This window comes from Elgaria multicarinata, chromosome 9, assembly GCF_023053635.1.
Source record: "Elgaria multicarinata webbii isolate HBS135686 ecotype San Diego chromosome 9, rElgMul1.1.pri, whole genome shotgun sequence".
In the NCBI taxonomy this organism is placed as follows: domain Eukaryota; kingdom Metazoa; phylum Chordata; class Lepidosauria; order Squamata; family Anguidae; genus Elgaria; species Elgaria multicarinata.
In genome coordinates this window covers 63,325,387-63,341,493 of record NC_086179.1, presented here as the reverse complement: position 1 = coordinate 63,341,493, position 16,107 = coordinate 63,325,387, and the positions used below count along the sequence as shown (strand labels likewise).

Genomic DNA, 16,107 nt, shown 5'->3' with positions numbered 1-16,107 from the left:
GTGCAGGGTTCACGGATAACAACAACCCACAATTCAATGACAACCCATACTCAACCTGTACTCTGGGTTGTCATTATATGCAAACTAAGTAAATGTGAATGAGAGGTGTGTTTGTACAAGCAGCCAATTCATGGCCTGTAAAGAACCACTGGTGCCTCCTCCTGGGTGCGTGTCACGCTAACATCAGCTAAATTGGAGTGACCACGGATGGCGACCACAGATTATTAAAAAGACAATTGTGTATTTTTATTGAATTGTTTAACAAATTAACTACTTAATTCATCAGTATGTATTATATATAATTTATGTTTTAATTTATTATTATCCATGGGGTAGGACTATCACTCAGTGAGCAAAGTACATGCCTTGCATGCAGAGATATCCAGATTCAGTCTCCAGTTAAAAGTTCATTGGCAGCAGGGCTGGGAAGATCTCTTCTTGCTGACACCTTGGAGAGCTGCTGTCACCCAGTAGACAGCGCTGGTTTAAATGGACTAGTGGTCTGACCAGTGGAGGCTGGTGGCTCCGATTTTGAGGGGGCTGTGTATCCATTCTGGGTTTCAGTCAGAACCAGCTAGAACTCTAAAGGATCTATCCATGGTGTGGAATCCTATCCCCCAAATAGATCCATCACCTTGGATAGTTCTTTTATAGCTTTGTCTGGTTCTGACTGAAACCCAGGGTGGATTCACAGCCCCACCAAAATCAAAGCCACCAGCCTACACTGGGTCTGACTCAGTAAAAGGGAACTTAATAAGTTCACTTTAAAAATGCTGGCACTGCATTTTCTGATTTTGCAGACCTAGATAGCAAATATAAGGTAGAGAACTTGTCAAAGCCCTATAAGATGCAACTTCACATCAAAAATACATTTATTGATTTTCATTGGTGATGATGAAATGATGTAGTAGACAATTTATATCTTTTAAATATAGTTTGTGATAGAGGAAAACATTAAGTGACTGAAGAGAATAACCATCATGGCATTTTTCCTTCAAGATCTTGGTTCCAGTTTTTAATAATGAATACTGTTTAGGTACTTGATTTCCCATCAATTCCAACTGACTTTTAAAACATATGTAACTTTCTTTTAAAAACAACGAAGTGTCTTCTGGCACCTTACAAACTAACACATTTATTCTGGCGTAAGCTTTTGTGGACTAAATCCAGGGGTCTGATAACATAGTGGTGCAATGAAGTGAAATGATGTCTAAAAACACAGCAGAAATACAGACATAACATGAGATCTAGAATATGGTCAAAACTCTTCAACATTACCAGGATAATAGCCACCATGCCCTTGCCCTCACCAAGTTAAAAATTGCTAAGAAGAATAAACTTCTCCTACTTAGGTTCCTGTGGTAGAGCCCCCCACAAAAGAACAAATTACTTCCTAATTTAGAAATGTATGAGAATTTTGATTCAGTTTGCAAAGCACTTAGAAATGCCCCATTCGCAGTTGTGCATAGGAATGTGAGTGACTTTCTTCTGAAAATGTCTTTTTGTGTTTGTGTTCACAAAATGTACACTTGAAAAATGCACAACTTTCTTAAATTCCTCAAATTTTGAAAAATGCACAACTTTACCACAATTTGCAACTTTAAAATCACCCACACTTTAGTCTCTGGGGGGAAATTGCACACCATTGGAAATTTGCGCAAATTTGGCATTTTTTAAAACGTAACTTTCACATTTGATTGCCACTTCTTTTGCACAATTTCCCCATTTCAGCAAAACAAACAGGGATCACAAATGTGAGTGCAAATTTATGGAGAGATGAGCAGTGAGCTGATGTTCAACTCATCTTGGTGAGCTTGAGTATCGTTTGTCCACCCCTCCCTATCCTGCCCATTGAGATTCTCATCTCTATGAATTTATATCAGCTTTCTTGCAAAGCATTCTAGCACTTGTGATGGTCCTTCTACAAACTACAGTTTTTATTATGTGGTAGGTCTGATACATGTTTGGCCATACACTGATACACAAAATTTCTGTGGTGGTCCCAGTCTCATACGTGAACCAGAGACTGCTCTGTGTGCTCCTCTGTGTGCTGCTCTTTGGATTCTTCATTGTGTATTTGAAACATTTACCAGTGGTGTCCTGGAGCCATTGCGTACTTGAAGTAGTGGTGTAGTAGACCAGGGATGCAGCACCAGCATGTTTTTATTAGCTGGAACAATGATGTCATTTACCCCATATTCCCAAGAATTCTCTGAGCTTAGTTCACAGCAGCTGGCAGGAACTGAATTTTACCAGCAACGATATATTGTTCCTTGTTGCAATGCAAAGTATTTTGCGATGGCTAGGACTTGAATGGCCAATTTAGATCCATTAGCTTTACAAATGACCCGCTCCGGGTTCAGATGAGAACTCCTAGAATTGGTTTGTTCATCTGGACCAACATAGCTGCCTGAATTTTTGGACTCTCCTAAGGGAGGCGGCTAAGGTAAAATTGGGTTTGTAGCAGCGTAGCTCTAGATTTGAAAAATGCAATGGAACTGGTTTACTCCTGGCTTTTTAATACCTGCAATGGAGTCACTCCCATGATGCACGATTTCACTCCAAACAGGTGATAGGATATTTTTCCCCTTAGGAACTTTTTTTTTTAAGCAATCAGAAAAGAATGTGTAACCAGTGCAAAATGAGTAGCACTGCAATCAAGATTCCCTGCACACAGCAATTGTCGTAATGAAGAACGTAAAATTTAATTTGCTTTGCACAGTGGTTTGAATTTTTGATTTTTTAAAAAATGATACCACTGCAGATCTCTTAATTGGTGATTGTTGGAGTGGAGGGGGGCAGCTATAAAATGTCAATACTGTCTAACGTATTAAAAGTTAAATGTTGTTACTAGAAAATCTATTGAATCAGAAAAAAATCAAACATTTTAACCCAATTTATTTTTCATGTGCTTCTGAAGACACTACATCTGTATGTATCGCAGATGGTTGAACTATCATATGTATGGTGTCAGAACAAAATATAGTTTAGTATGAACATGTAGGTCTTCTGCTTTAAACAATATATCCATTATTAATAATATGACTCAAGGTTGCATTTTTAGCCTTACAACAATCCTGTAAGACAGACTTTCCCAGGTTTGGGCATTCATATAATATTGGACTCCTCCTCCTATCATTTCTCTCCATTGGCCATGCTGGGTTGGGGTGATGAGAATGGTAGAAAAACATCTGGAGACCCAAGGGTTGAGGTATGTTAGTCTGAAGAGAGGAGACAGGTCTGCCTAATGGGCTTCACAAAGGAATCAGTTTTTACATGCAATAGCACTTAAAGAAATTTAAAATATAGATTTTCCATGAAGATGAAAACCTGGCATTTCTGAGACCTTATGTGCCAAACATGTATTGGCAGAAATATTAACTGCAAATTGCTTATCTTACAATTTACGGCTTCTTTAGTTGTCCCCTTCAAAATGTTCTTCAAATGAGGGTCTGGGTGGTTCACACTATTGCAGAACTAATGTGGTTTTGAAATTTATCACCCTAATGGTTATGAGATTAAATTAGAACAGGAGTGAAAATTACTATTATCTTTTTCGTCATTATAGAACTGAGTGTTGTTGATGTTTTGTATTGGCAAAATAAATTGTGTGACGAAGCTGCAGTATATTTTGGATATGATAGGTAACTAGTCATTACATTAGGGATTCAGTATTTGTGCAAACACATTTTCTGCTTTGGTATTTAGGAAAGGCACTGACTGAACAAATAAATTCCAGTCCCTGACCATCGTATCACTAACTTCTAATAGGATAAACTGTACATTATAATTGTATTACCAAGGGAAGGGTTGAGGGAATCCCTGTTTCATGAACAGAACTCAGTTCCATTCACAGAACAGAAGTTAGGATTCAAGCCAATGTCCATTGAAATTATCAGAGCAGGCAAGGGTGCACCTTCCCTGAATCCATCCTACCCATCTAGGGTTGTTTAGGCCTCATTCTTTATTGCTATTGAATGCAAGTCCAACGAATTATCCATCCTCCATTATCTTAGTTTGGGTGAAGCCATTGAACATGCTTATATCCTTGACGGCCAACTGAACAGAGCGTCTGAGTTAGTACGAATCCAGTTGATCCTGGAAACCATAAAAGACATGGATGTGGAGAAGATAGGGTGGTCAAAGTGGCAGTTTATCTATAAGTGAACTTGGCATGCATCTTATTTGAGAGGTTGTTTGCTTTATTTTGTGCTTGCTTTAGGAAATCAAGGACAGAGCACCTTGCTGTACAACAAATCCCAAGGGTGATCTTGTCAAGAGTATTTTGAAAACAGTGTTAGATTTTATCTAGATTCATTAGTTGATATCAGCATATATACTAAGGCTGGGAGGTGTTCATACCCTTTGTAAAACAAGCAAATGTATGCCTGCCTTAAATAATAAGAACAGGTCTTATGACACATTGGATTGGGTGATGTGTGCTGGCCTAGAAGCAGATGATCCGGCAACGCTGGTTTTGAAATGACCTTGTTGTCATGCTTAGACTACTCTTGAAAAGGTTTAGATATCCACCAATCTGGTAGAGCAGCATGGCATTTATTTTAGCTACTACCCTGGTCCGTCACCTCTTCTTGGGAAATATTGCTTGCTTTGTGGTATCCTACCACATGCATTTGGATCCAACCATTGTTCTAGAAGTTTGCTAATGCGGATTTCAGCCTGGTTCAGTTCCCCTCCCCCGCTCAATGTATGTATGGGAGAGATGTACAGAAAGAAGGAATTTAGTGCACTTGGTCCTCTGATAACCCCCCAGCTCTGCCTTCACCTTTCCTTTTGATTCAGGTTCTAAAGTCTAGGAGCAAAGTTTAGGCAGATTTGGTGGCTGGGGGCTCATCTACACCAAGCAGGATATTCCACTATGAAAGTTGTATGAAAGCAGTATATAAAAGGCAGGAGCCACACTACTGTTTTATAGCGGTATTCAAGTGCACTGCAGGATCTACCTTACTGTTTTATAATGGTACGCAAGTGCACTAACAACTGTTGGGACCCACGACACATCTACACGAAGCAGCATATAGCACTTTGAAAGAGGCATATGGCATGTGTTAAGGGCCCCAACAGTTGTCAGTGCACTTCAATACCACTATAAAGCAGTAGTGTGGCTCCTGCCTTTTATATACTGCTTTCATTGTGGAATATCCTGCTTGGTGTTTTATTTATTTATTTATTTATTTATTGCATTTTTATACCGCCCAACAGCCAAAGCTCCCTGTAGATGAGCCCACAGTGTCAGCAAGGCAGCTAAGGCTAAATTGCTCTTTTATTTACCCTCTATGGCCTTAGCTAGATGGGGCTTTATCCCGTGGTGAACCCTGGGATCATCCCGGTGCATCTACATGACCCACAGGGGATCCTGGGATCAGGGAGGGATCATCCCTCCCTTGCCCTGGGATCTTGCCCTCCACTTTGGCCCCAGTTTTTCCACACTCTCGGGCTGAGCCCAAGACCGCGGAACATGTGGCCCGTTGCTGTGGGTTGGCCCGGCTCCACACAAGGATTCGCATAGAGCCGGGAGCTGCGCATGGGGCGCAGCACTCCTCAGGAGTGCTGTGCCCATCGGAGGTAGAGTGGGGGGAGCGGGAATTTAAATTATTTTTTCAAAAACGCTTACCTTTAGCGTACGAGTATTCGTGTGCTCCTTCCTCTTTTAAAACTAAAAAAAATGGCGGACGTGACGCCTCTCCTTCTGAGGTCGTCATGTGTCGTGTAGACAGAGGAGCTAAAAGGTAGATCTAGCTAAGGCTATATGTCTGATGATAAGGTCAAGGGCACATGGACAGAGTACTTCTCTCCCACCTGGACATTTGTCAAAGCCCAAACTTAAGCATCTTTTGGAAATGGTGTAAAAAATTATCAGCTAATTTGGTGGTCAAAGACATGGTAAGATTGTGTTAGAGTTTAATACTTTTAAAGCTTTGGATTCAATTTAACTGATTGGTTTTTAAAGATTAGTTTTCTATTGTTACTCTTCTGAGCTTTGGAAAAGAACAGGCATTGAAGAATAAAATAAAATGGTGGCATTCCAGTTACATTCTAAGCAGCATTTCTGGTGAGCAGGTTTCAATTTTGCATATAGTGAAATATAAATTACTGCTAAATCTTTCCTTATACCACAAAGGGCAAGTGATACATGCTGAAACAGATTTTAATGGAAGTTTCTATAATTGAAAACCAAAGCGCAGTGACCTACGATTAGAGGCTAATAAGTGATAGGATATTTCAAAGGATGGAATATATTGGTGAATGAGGCAATCAATGTACGGATTAGACATAGGTATATGCTAAAAGAAAAGGTGACCTTTTATGTATTTTAGAAGGCATCTGAGGGAGTTAATCAGAATTTCTGCACCAATGGAACTGTGTTCACAGATAAAAATAAAACCACCATCAAATGCCAGAATTGGGATACAGCATGGAATGAGGTCTGGCAGAAGGGTACGTCTTAATTCTGGGATATTATGATCCACGCCTTTGGCATGTTGCCAGTGTAATATAGATACAGAATAAGCATGTAGAAAAGCAGGATTTAAGGAATGGAGTGATAAAAATCATTCTGGTGTTCCTAAACCTTACACAGTTGTTAAAACTTTAATTAAACAGGTTTACAAGGAAGGGAAGAAAGACTAAGTTCATAAACGAGACAGATATGCTTTGTAAATGAAGAAGAAAGCTAATTAAACCAAGCATAGCAGCATAATATTAATTTTTAAAAGCACTTCTAGCGTATTTGTAGTAAATCTTGCCATGGCTACTGCGTATTTCCTAATGAGTTATTCTACAATTTTAAGTTCAGCATATTTGCTGCCAAGTTTTCCTAGCTAGGTAAGAAAATTGTACCCTTAGGCATTATGCTAATATTTATTTCAGCACAATTAACTCTTTGAGCCCTCCTGACAAAGGAAGACGTGCAATGCTAATGCATGAATATGTGTCTGAGAAGTAGAATTTTCCTGATTCTGATGTAATTGGATTTAAAGGCACCTCACTGTGCTCTATTATTTGACATGTGATGTGTTCAGCTATGAATGTGTCTGCGCGCACGCTCGTTCTTCCACATACTCATTGCCAGTGGACAAATAGTAATGAGGCAGGGATATGCTCTATCTGCCTTAATCTAATTTCCTTTAGACCGAGTATAAATGCAGAGCAATTCCTTCTTGTTTTGTATCCTCTGCAAATTCAATCGGCACAGTTCCAGCAACTCGTTCCTAACAGAACAAAAGAGAAGGAAAGGCTTCCTCCAGTAACAAGGAGAAAAGGGGAGGTAGAGTCTCTCTGCAGTTCCCCCTGAATTTCTAACATTGGCCATATTTTGGAGAAAGGGCTTTAGGGCAACAACGGACTTGTATGCAGGCTGAGGTCCAGATCTCTGTCTAGCAGTTGTGTCTCTCCCCACCACTCTCCATTTTTACTCCAGTCTGGGTCTTCAAAGCTCACCTTTTTCCTCAAAGCTAGGGTCTGGATTGCAGGCTCCTGCAGGAAAAAAGTGTGGAGGTGATAGGATTGTCCTCTCTACTGTGGCCCAGACTGGTAGCCTTTGGTGGCAATTTCGCCCACTTCCTCTCTTTATTCTAGCATCCTACCAAGAAGCAAGATCCTGGGCACAGATTTGCTAAGTAGATCCACTCCTAGTGGCTCCCATTTTGTTCTACAGGACAAAGTAAACACCCTTCACTGATAGAGACTCCACAGGAGCACAAAGGCTCATAGAAAAGGAAGGACTTGCATTCCACCTTTGTTGGTAAGGAACTTGGAACACAAGGGTGGGTTCACCAAGGATCCAGCCCAACTGCCCATCTAATCCAGCATCCATTTTCCCAGTAGCAAGCGAGCGGGACATGAAGCCAATAGTGCTCTCGCAGCAACTTTGCCTGACAGGCATACTGCCTCTGAAAACTGGAAACTACATGATTTGTTATCACCGGTAGACTTTTCTTCCTGAATTTGTCTTATCCCCTTTAGAACTAGAGCTAAGAATAGAAATGAGGAGAAATGCTTGTACCCAAGACCCAGATTTTCTCCAAACCAGAAGCTTACAGTGTAGCCTTGTCCATGTGGCTGTTGTTCGTCTCTTGTCCATATGGAGTTTCATCTTTTGTATTATCCAGCAAAGCCATCAACTTTTTAAAGAAAGAAACCCTGTGCCAATCCTACAGGTTTTGAAATAAGTGGCAAATTATGAGGGGTTGGGAACATATTTTAGGCTCCATCCAAGGGCCAAATCCCATTTCCGAGAAGCTCTTGGGTGCGATCCACTGGTGGGCAAAGGCAGATACCAGCATATTGTATCTTAAAGCTCTTCCATCCCGTAACTAAGAACATCCCGCAGATACCAGCATATTGTATCTTAAAGCTCTTCCATCCCATAACTAAGCCTTAGGAGAGGCATTTTAATTTTTTTTAGAATGGGGGGAAAACTCCACCCAAGAGATGGGAAGCCACCAAATGATCAGTGGTTGGGGGGAAAGGAGATGTGGCCATCTGGGGAGTGCTGGATTTGGCTCACGGGACCGAGGTTCTCCACCTTTGCTTTAGCTTCCTTTGGCAAAATTTGCAAGGGTGAAATTTCTCAAGTGAGTTTTCTGTTCCAAACAAAAATTAGTTGTGAATTTAGGTAATTTCAAATATCCAGAATTAAGAAAAGGGGAGGGGAGGTTGTACTGAAACCAAAGAATCCCTCCAAACCAGGACAGATTTTGGAAGTTACAGTAATTAATGCAGATTATCCTTCTATTGAATAGACTTAAAGATGGTGAGTAAACAGTGACCTTCCTTAGAACCATTTAGTTATGTCCAGATCATTTGGTGGAAGGCAAGGACTGCTGAAAATTTGCGTGGTGAGCGGTTCTAAATATTACAGCAAAGGCTTGAATTCCTTATCATGGGGAAGCTGTTTTTGGTGGTGGCAAATGAATATGGGCATGTGCATAAGTGCAGTCTTTTCTGATGCCATTGCAGTACATTTTTAAAATATATGTTTCTAGTATTTCCGGTGCTTTTCTTTTCTATGGTTCTAGTATTGAGTCAAGATAGTTTCTCTTATGCAGCGAATAGGCCACATAGATTATTTGGGACTGGTAATCATTAGCCACACAAGTAAGAAAAACTATCGTATTGATGAGGGTTTGTATTTGAATGAAATGGAGTAGGAAAATTATTATTATTATTATTATTATTATTATTATTATTATTATTGTATTATTATTATTCTGTCTTTTTGTCCAATGCTGGGCCACAACATTTAAAACATATATAGAAATAGAAATATACAAAGTTAAAATATATTATATATATCCCAAAATTAAAACATTTAAAATGACCATTTTAAAAGTCCTTGGCATAGACAGAGGTCCTGATTATTTGCCAAAGGCCTGCCGGAACAAAAAAACTTTGCCTGCCTCCAAAAGCCCATCAAGGAGGGAGCCAGTCTAGCTTCCCTGGGAAGAGAGTTCCAGAGCACTGGAGCAGCCACCGAGAAGGCCCTCTCCCACGTTCCCACCAGGCGTGCCTTTGATGGTGGTGGGACTGCTTCCTGTTTGTTCCTTTTTTGTCTTTTTGCACTATAAATAGTATTACAGATCTGGGATGAGAGCAGTTGTGCTGTTAGATAACAGTTGTGCTGTTAGATAAGCAAAGCATGTACACACATGTTATAAGACCTCACAGATCTGTTATAACGAATGTGACAGATGATATCCATAGCTGGACCGCAGTTCATTTAATTATGCAGAAAGTAATGATGCTGCATATTTTGCAGCAGCTGACATTTTAAGTATATCCATAAAGTCCTTTGTTTTAAATTGAACAATTTTAATTTGCTTTTTAAAATCTTCTTTGTTTTTACTGTTTATCCCTATGTGCACCACTCCGGAATCTATTTTAGATATGGAGAGCAGAACGTTGGTTCTGCTCTCCAGAAAATGGTATGATTTCTCTGTGTACCCAGTAGGACTTTTACATTTCCCTTTTTACCTCTCTGCTCAGTATCACAAGCTGCCTTTTAAACAGCAGGAGAGAACGAGAGAGCGCCACCATAATCATTAGCAATATGCGACTTTCATGCACCTAATTTCAGTGTTCTCTTTTTAGATTAAACAAAATGCAATTTAGAAAGCAGACTTTGTTTTAGAGCAATAGAAAAAATTAATGTATCTGATATGACATTCATAAGTATAAGGTCTTCATCTCACAGTCACCAAGGTTGGCAATGTATTGAAGTGTAAAAGCAAATTAAGTTGAACAATCCATTTATTCATTGATCGCATATTATATTTGTGTGTTTCGATTAATATATATTTTTAGCCGCAGTACTGATCTCAGCAAGCTATCCCTGAAAAGAGGATTTGGATCCTTAGTTGAAGCAAATGTTCCTAGAGATGTCTGATCTGGCCACGGTCATGCATGCCTTGGTTCCATCATGCTTGGACTACTGCAACATACTTTATGTGGATCTGCCTTTGAAAACTGTTCAGAAACTTCAGCTGGTCCAGAATGCTGTGGCCAGTCTGTTGACTCAGGCTGGTTACTGGGAGCACATGATTTTCTTGTCACAGCAGCTTCACTGGCTAGTGTTCTGTTTCTGGGCAGAATTCTAAGTGCTGGTGATGACCTATCAAACCCTATATGGCTTGGAAGCAGCCATCTGAAAGACCACCTTCTTCAATATGAGCCTGGCTCAGTTTTATGATCTTCTGGGGAGCCCCTTATCTTGTTACCACTGCCTTCAGAGGCGTGTGTGCGCATGCAAGCTAGACCTAAGGTTTATCCCGGGATCGTCCCGGGGTCATCCCTGTTCATGTAAATGACACACAGGACATCCCGGCAGCAGGCAGGGATGATCCCGGGATAAACCTTAGGTCTAGCTAAGGTCTCAGTGGCTGCTCCCAGGCTCTGGAATTCCCTGCTGAGAGAGATTACATTGGTTCCCTCTGTGTTGTCCTTCTGCCAGCAGGCAAATAATTTATATTTAGGCGTATAAGCTGGTCAACTGCTGCATCCCTGTCATTTGCTGGAGTGGGTTGCATAATTACCCTCGCTAGCTCAATGTGCCGTGTTGTGTAAACCTGGCAAGGGTGACTTGTTGGTGTGTCTAACAAGGCACCCAGAACTGATGGCCTGTTTGGGGGGTTCTGGTGTCCTTTGTCTCCTCAAGTTATGATAAACTTGTTAATTTGAGTTCTCAGCATGAATAACTAAATTCAACAACTGTCAATCTTTCAAATGATAGAAATTAGCATAGTTATATTAATTATGACAATGCTATATTTTCACTCTCAAGATATTCTTAGTAGTAGGTGTTAATATGCCAACCAACTAGAAGACATTGTTGAATAGCATAGTACAGTACTCTAGTCCATGTGAAATGTCTTCCAGTAAGGATACTAAGGCACTCTACAAAGAGTGTGTACTCTCTTTTTTGCCCTAGGACCTTTTAATGCAAGGGACATATCAGCTGTCAATCTGTCTTGATGGGATTGATCAGCTATGGAGATCAAACAGTAATGTCATAGTTATCCCAAAGTCATAGGGGTTTTTTTTTATAACACACTTAATCTTTTCTATTTTTGCACTTAACACCCCCACCCCCCGCCCAGACATCTTCTGATTGAGTCTTATAAGTTTATAGCAAGCTGTTTGGCACTTGTTATGGTGAGGCATATGGTTTCCTCTTGTTCTAAATAAATGCTTACTTTTGTCAGTAGTTTCTGCCTTGAATATCTAGAAGTTAAGCACATGTATTGGGAAGGCATACATAAACTTGGGCCATGGCTAGATCTACCGGGTCTAGCATGACGGAGGGGGGAGGATCTCGTGATATGGTTATCATGAGATCTCCCCCTCTGTCTACATGTGGCATGCGATGTCCAAGGAAGAAGAGGACATCACACCCGCCATTTTGTTTTCTTTTTCTAAAGGAAAAGGAGCGCACGAGCGCTCGAATGCAAAATGTAAGGTTTTTTTTAAAAAAATCCCCCCCCCCCCCCCCCCCACCACCAATGGGCACAGAGGTCCTGAGGAGCTCTGTGCCCCGTGCACAGGTCCTGGCTCCTCCTGATTACTTGCAAGGAGCTGGGACAACCCACAACGCCTGGCCACATGTTCCACGGTCTCAGGATCATCCCAAGGCCATGGAAAAAGTGGGCTAAAAGGATAGGGCTATATCCTGGGCCAAGGGAGGGATCATCCCTCCCTGCTCCTGGGATCCCCTGTGTGTCATGTGGACGCACAGGGATGCTCCTGGGGTGATCCCTGGGATATCACCCCGTCTAGCCAGGCCCTTGGTCTATCAGTCAGCACCTGTATGATTTAGGCCAAAAATGGAGCTCAGCTATGTAGAACTCTTGGTAAGTCAGCAAGCCCAGTAAACAACTGTTATTCAAATATCACCGATAGGGAAACCTCAGTAGAAATGAATGCTTGACAGCTTTGTTTCTACCTCATTTGAGATTATGAGCACCATTTGCTCAGTGTCAAGAATTGCCAACACTTTTCCCATGAATTTCATAACTTTATTCTACCCTGCCCCCTCTATTGAAGGTTTTATCCCTAGAGGCTGAAATGAATTACAAAATAGATAGAAGTGTGTATAATTTGGGTGTTTCTCTTTTATTTAGCATGACACAGTACTATTATTTCTTAGATCTGAACAGTTAAATATCCATATCCCTATTCATTTGGTGGTAATGAAAGTCCAAACTAATTAGGAAAACAAGTAGATGATTCTGTAGTGATAAGAAAGTACAAGAACACTGTATCGTGTAGTGTATCAGTTTCACAGTGCAGAATTATTCATATGTAAATGTATCAAAGCACTTAACATTTCAATTACAAGTGAAGATGGTAATGATTTCGACATCTTATAATTAGCTTAAATATCCAGTATGAATCCACTCACCAAAACGGCCAGAATTGTACACAATATTTTCCTTTGTCCCTTGGGATAAAACGCCTTGCCAATTTTCTTGTCTTCATGAACTCTACAGGTGTAATCAAAGTGAGAGGAACTGAAAGAACTCCCAGATGGCACTTTGCTACATTTTGAAGAAAGCAGACATTTCTCCCCCACCCTCACATGCCTATAACTTCCTGTTGTGTTACATCTGTCTAGACATTGCCAGCCCTAGAGGATGTGCTAAAATCTGAACAGTATGCCTCTCCACAAAAAAACAAGAATAACACTGGAGCATGGCCATGGTTATAACTGAAACATTAATTGAAATACAGGCCGTGGAACAATATTGCCTTAGCTTTTTGTGTCCATTTTCAAGAACATAATGGAAGAAGGATAATCTATGTGTACTGAGGAATGTACTAGGAAAATAATCTGTGTGTACCTGGGGACTGCTATGCACATAACTGGAGTCCTATAATGCAATGGTGTTTTAATGAGGGAAAACAAACAACACATTTCTTTCTATCATTTTTCTATTGCATGCTACGATAAACCGATTTATTTACACGGTCAAATAAAATAAGATTTACTGGCCAGTCTGAGATGTATTTAGATTAAGCTTCTACAGTTTCAAATGAAGTTTGATGTAGTCACTGGAGTACTACAGGTATAACAAACACAAGTAATATACTACTTTTGGATGCAACATAATATTAAATAGCTGTCTCTAGTGATGATCAGATGGTTCTCAGGAGGTAAAATTTAATATACAGTTGCTGAATACTTTAAGGATTTGTGAGATATTCTTGTTGAGATTTATTATTAACAGTTTGCTAGAGATCATTCTGATAAAGTTATTGCTGTTTCACTACTTATCACAGAAAAAATGTTGAGGGTTCATTAGTAACTCCAATATTTAAACTAGATGAGGAGGAAGATTTCAAAATCTGCAATTCACAAGACAGAGTTTAGAAAAGCAGATACAGGGTTTGCCTTGACTTTTTACAATCAAAGGATCATTATAATGTCTTGTTAAGAAAGTGCAGTTGTAAAGTTTCTTTCTAGGGCAGTTTGTCTTTGACTGATTCTAACTCATTTTTTTAAAATGGCCTTCTGTTAAAAAAGAATGAGGCCTCATTTTACGATCCATCTGTTATTTGAGCTTAGTCCTCCTGTGGTCTACATTACAGATTTTGATTCACATCTGTAGCAAAATCAAGGATGAAATATTTGGAGCTGTTTAAAATTCAAAGAATTCTATTTCAAACTAGTAGGTTTTAAGTTCTACAAAACAGAAGAAATAGGATTATTCAGGTCTGCTTCCATCTCAACATACATCTTGCATTATAATAGGTGTCTGCCCCATGTTGCTCATGTAACAGCTTCTCTGTGTTAGATACCGCTGGCCTAGGGCCAAAAACAGACATTACTTTAAATGTTTGTCTAGCAGCCATGTTCACTTGAGTCAAACGCAGATAACTATTCTTGGAAACAACGTCCATGTGTAGACGCAGGCTACTATTCATCTTGTCTACTGCCCCCTTTCCTCAGCAGCAGGAGGTCCTATTGTTGAAATGTGCATCAATGCAGAAGACCATGTTTGTAAGAGCTGACATGGTGTGAGTTGGTAGCAGGTTTTGGCTTAAAATACCTACATGTAAAGCATGTTATGATAGCCCCGTCTTTGTGTGTGTTCAGCAGTCTTCTCTATTCAAGAAAGAGGTGAGAAGTGGAAGTTCAAGTGGCATAATGCAGCTTGTGACTGAGGATGAAAAGTAACATTGGTTTAAAGATATAGGTAGCTATAGCATTTTTAATTTTTACTCTAGAGTAGGTGCAGGGGGGAGCCAATCAGGACCCTAGGGTGGTGGCGGGGATAGAAGGGTGTTACACATTGAGGAGGCCACACCTGCAATTTCTATTGCAAAGTAGTGATCCATAACGCAAATGGATCTGTAGCAGAATGGGTTGATTAAAGGGAGGAGGAAACATCTACAGTGCTCATCCACAATAGTTTAGGAAGCCATGGATGCATGTCTGAACACAGCCAATGTACAATATGCCTGCTGAAAGTTTAATAGATTCTAGGGGGGCAGGAATGTATGGCTATGTAGCAGTAAGTCAAGCAATAAGGATTTATGTGTTTGACGTCTCTGTTTAATAGCCTGGTGCATTTCATTTCAGTGTAACATGTTGTTGGATGGATTGCTGCATAAAAATACACTGTAGGGAAATGTGACACTCACCCATTTTATTAATCTAAGAGCATTTTTTCCCGTCTTGCTAATGGTGTTGCTCGGTGCAATAAGCAACTGGCCATTTTAAGCTTCATATTAAGCCACATGGTGAATTTTAAAATCAGGAGGACGAGGAGAAGAAGAAGTAGCAGCAGCAGCAGCAGCAACAACAACAGCGCTGATGTTTATGGTAATGGATTGAAATGGTTTTAATTATATGGCTGTATAAACTTGAGCTGTAATGGACAGTGCCTTTGCAGGCAAGACCCTTTTCAAGTATACAAGACACACATGCAAAAATTGCAATACATTAAACAACCAGACAGAAGTTAGTTTGAACAATATCTCCACTTCTGTTCAGTGTTACGTTGTCACAAATGAAGGCGCTAGGTAAGAAAACTTCTCAGAACTGATTCACAAATCTAGTTTTATTTTTCTTTAGCTCAGTGGGGAGGGACTATAGGTCAGTGTTAGGGCTCATATTTTCCACACAAAAGATCCCAGACTCAACCCCCAGTGCCTCCAGGTAGGGTTAGAAAAACTCCTGCCTGAAAGAGCTGCCAGTCCGTGTTGACAATACTGGGCTAGATGGACCGAGGGTGTGACTCAATATCAGTGGATGTTGGTGGCTCCAATTTCGGTGGGGCTGTGAATCCATTCTGGATTTCAGTCAGAACCAGCCAGAACCCTAAAGGAGCTGCCCAAGGCTGAAAATAGGTTCAGCAGTTTGGATAGCTCTTTTAGAACTCTGGCTTGTTCTGTCTGAAATCCAGAATGGATTCACAGCCCCACTGAAATCAGAGCCACCAGCCTCCACTGCTTCCTATGTTCCTAATGGCAAGAGTTAATCCCTGTTAGACTTTAGTATACAGATCCTATCTTCATCTGAGATCTAAACAGAACCATTCCAACTCTAGATGTGTATTGCATTCCTGCCCTCAGTAATGCATGGCC

At 40.4% G+C, this 16,107-nt stretch overlaps 1 protein-coding gene across 1 annotated transcript in view; it reads left to right on the top strand.

Moving 5' to 3' along the window:
• Positions 1-16,107, top strand: part of IMMP2L (inner mitochondrial membrane peptidase subunit 2) — a 575,031-nt gene that overhangs the window by 392,247 nt on the left and 166,677 nt on the right. The window lies entirely within an intron of this gene.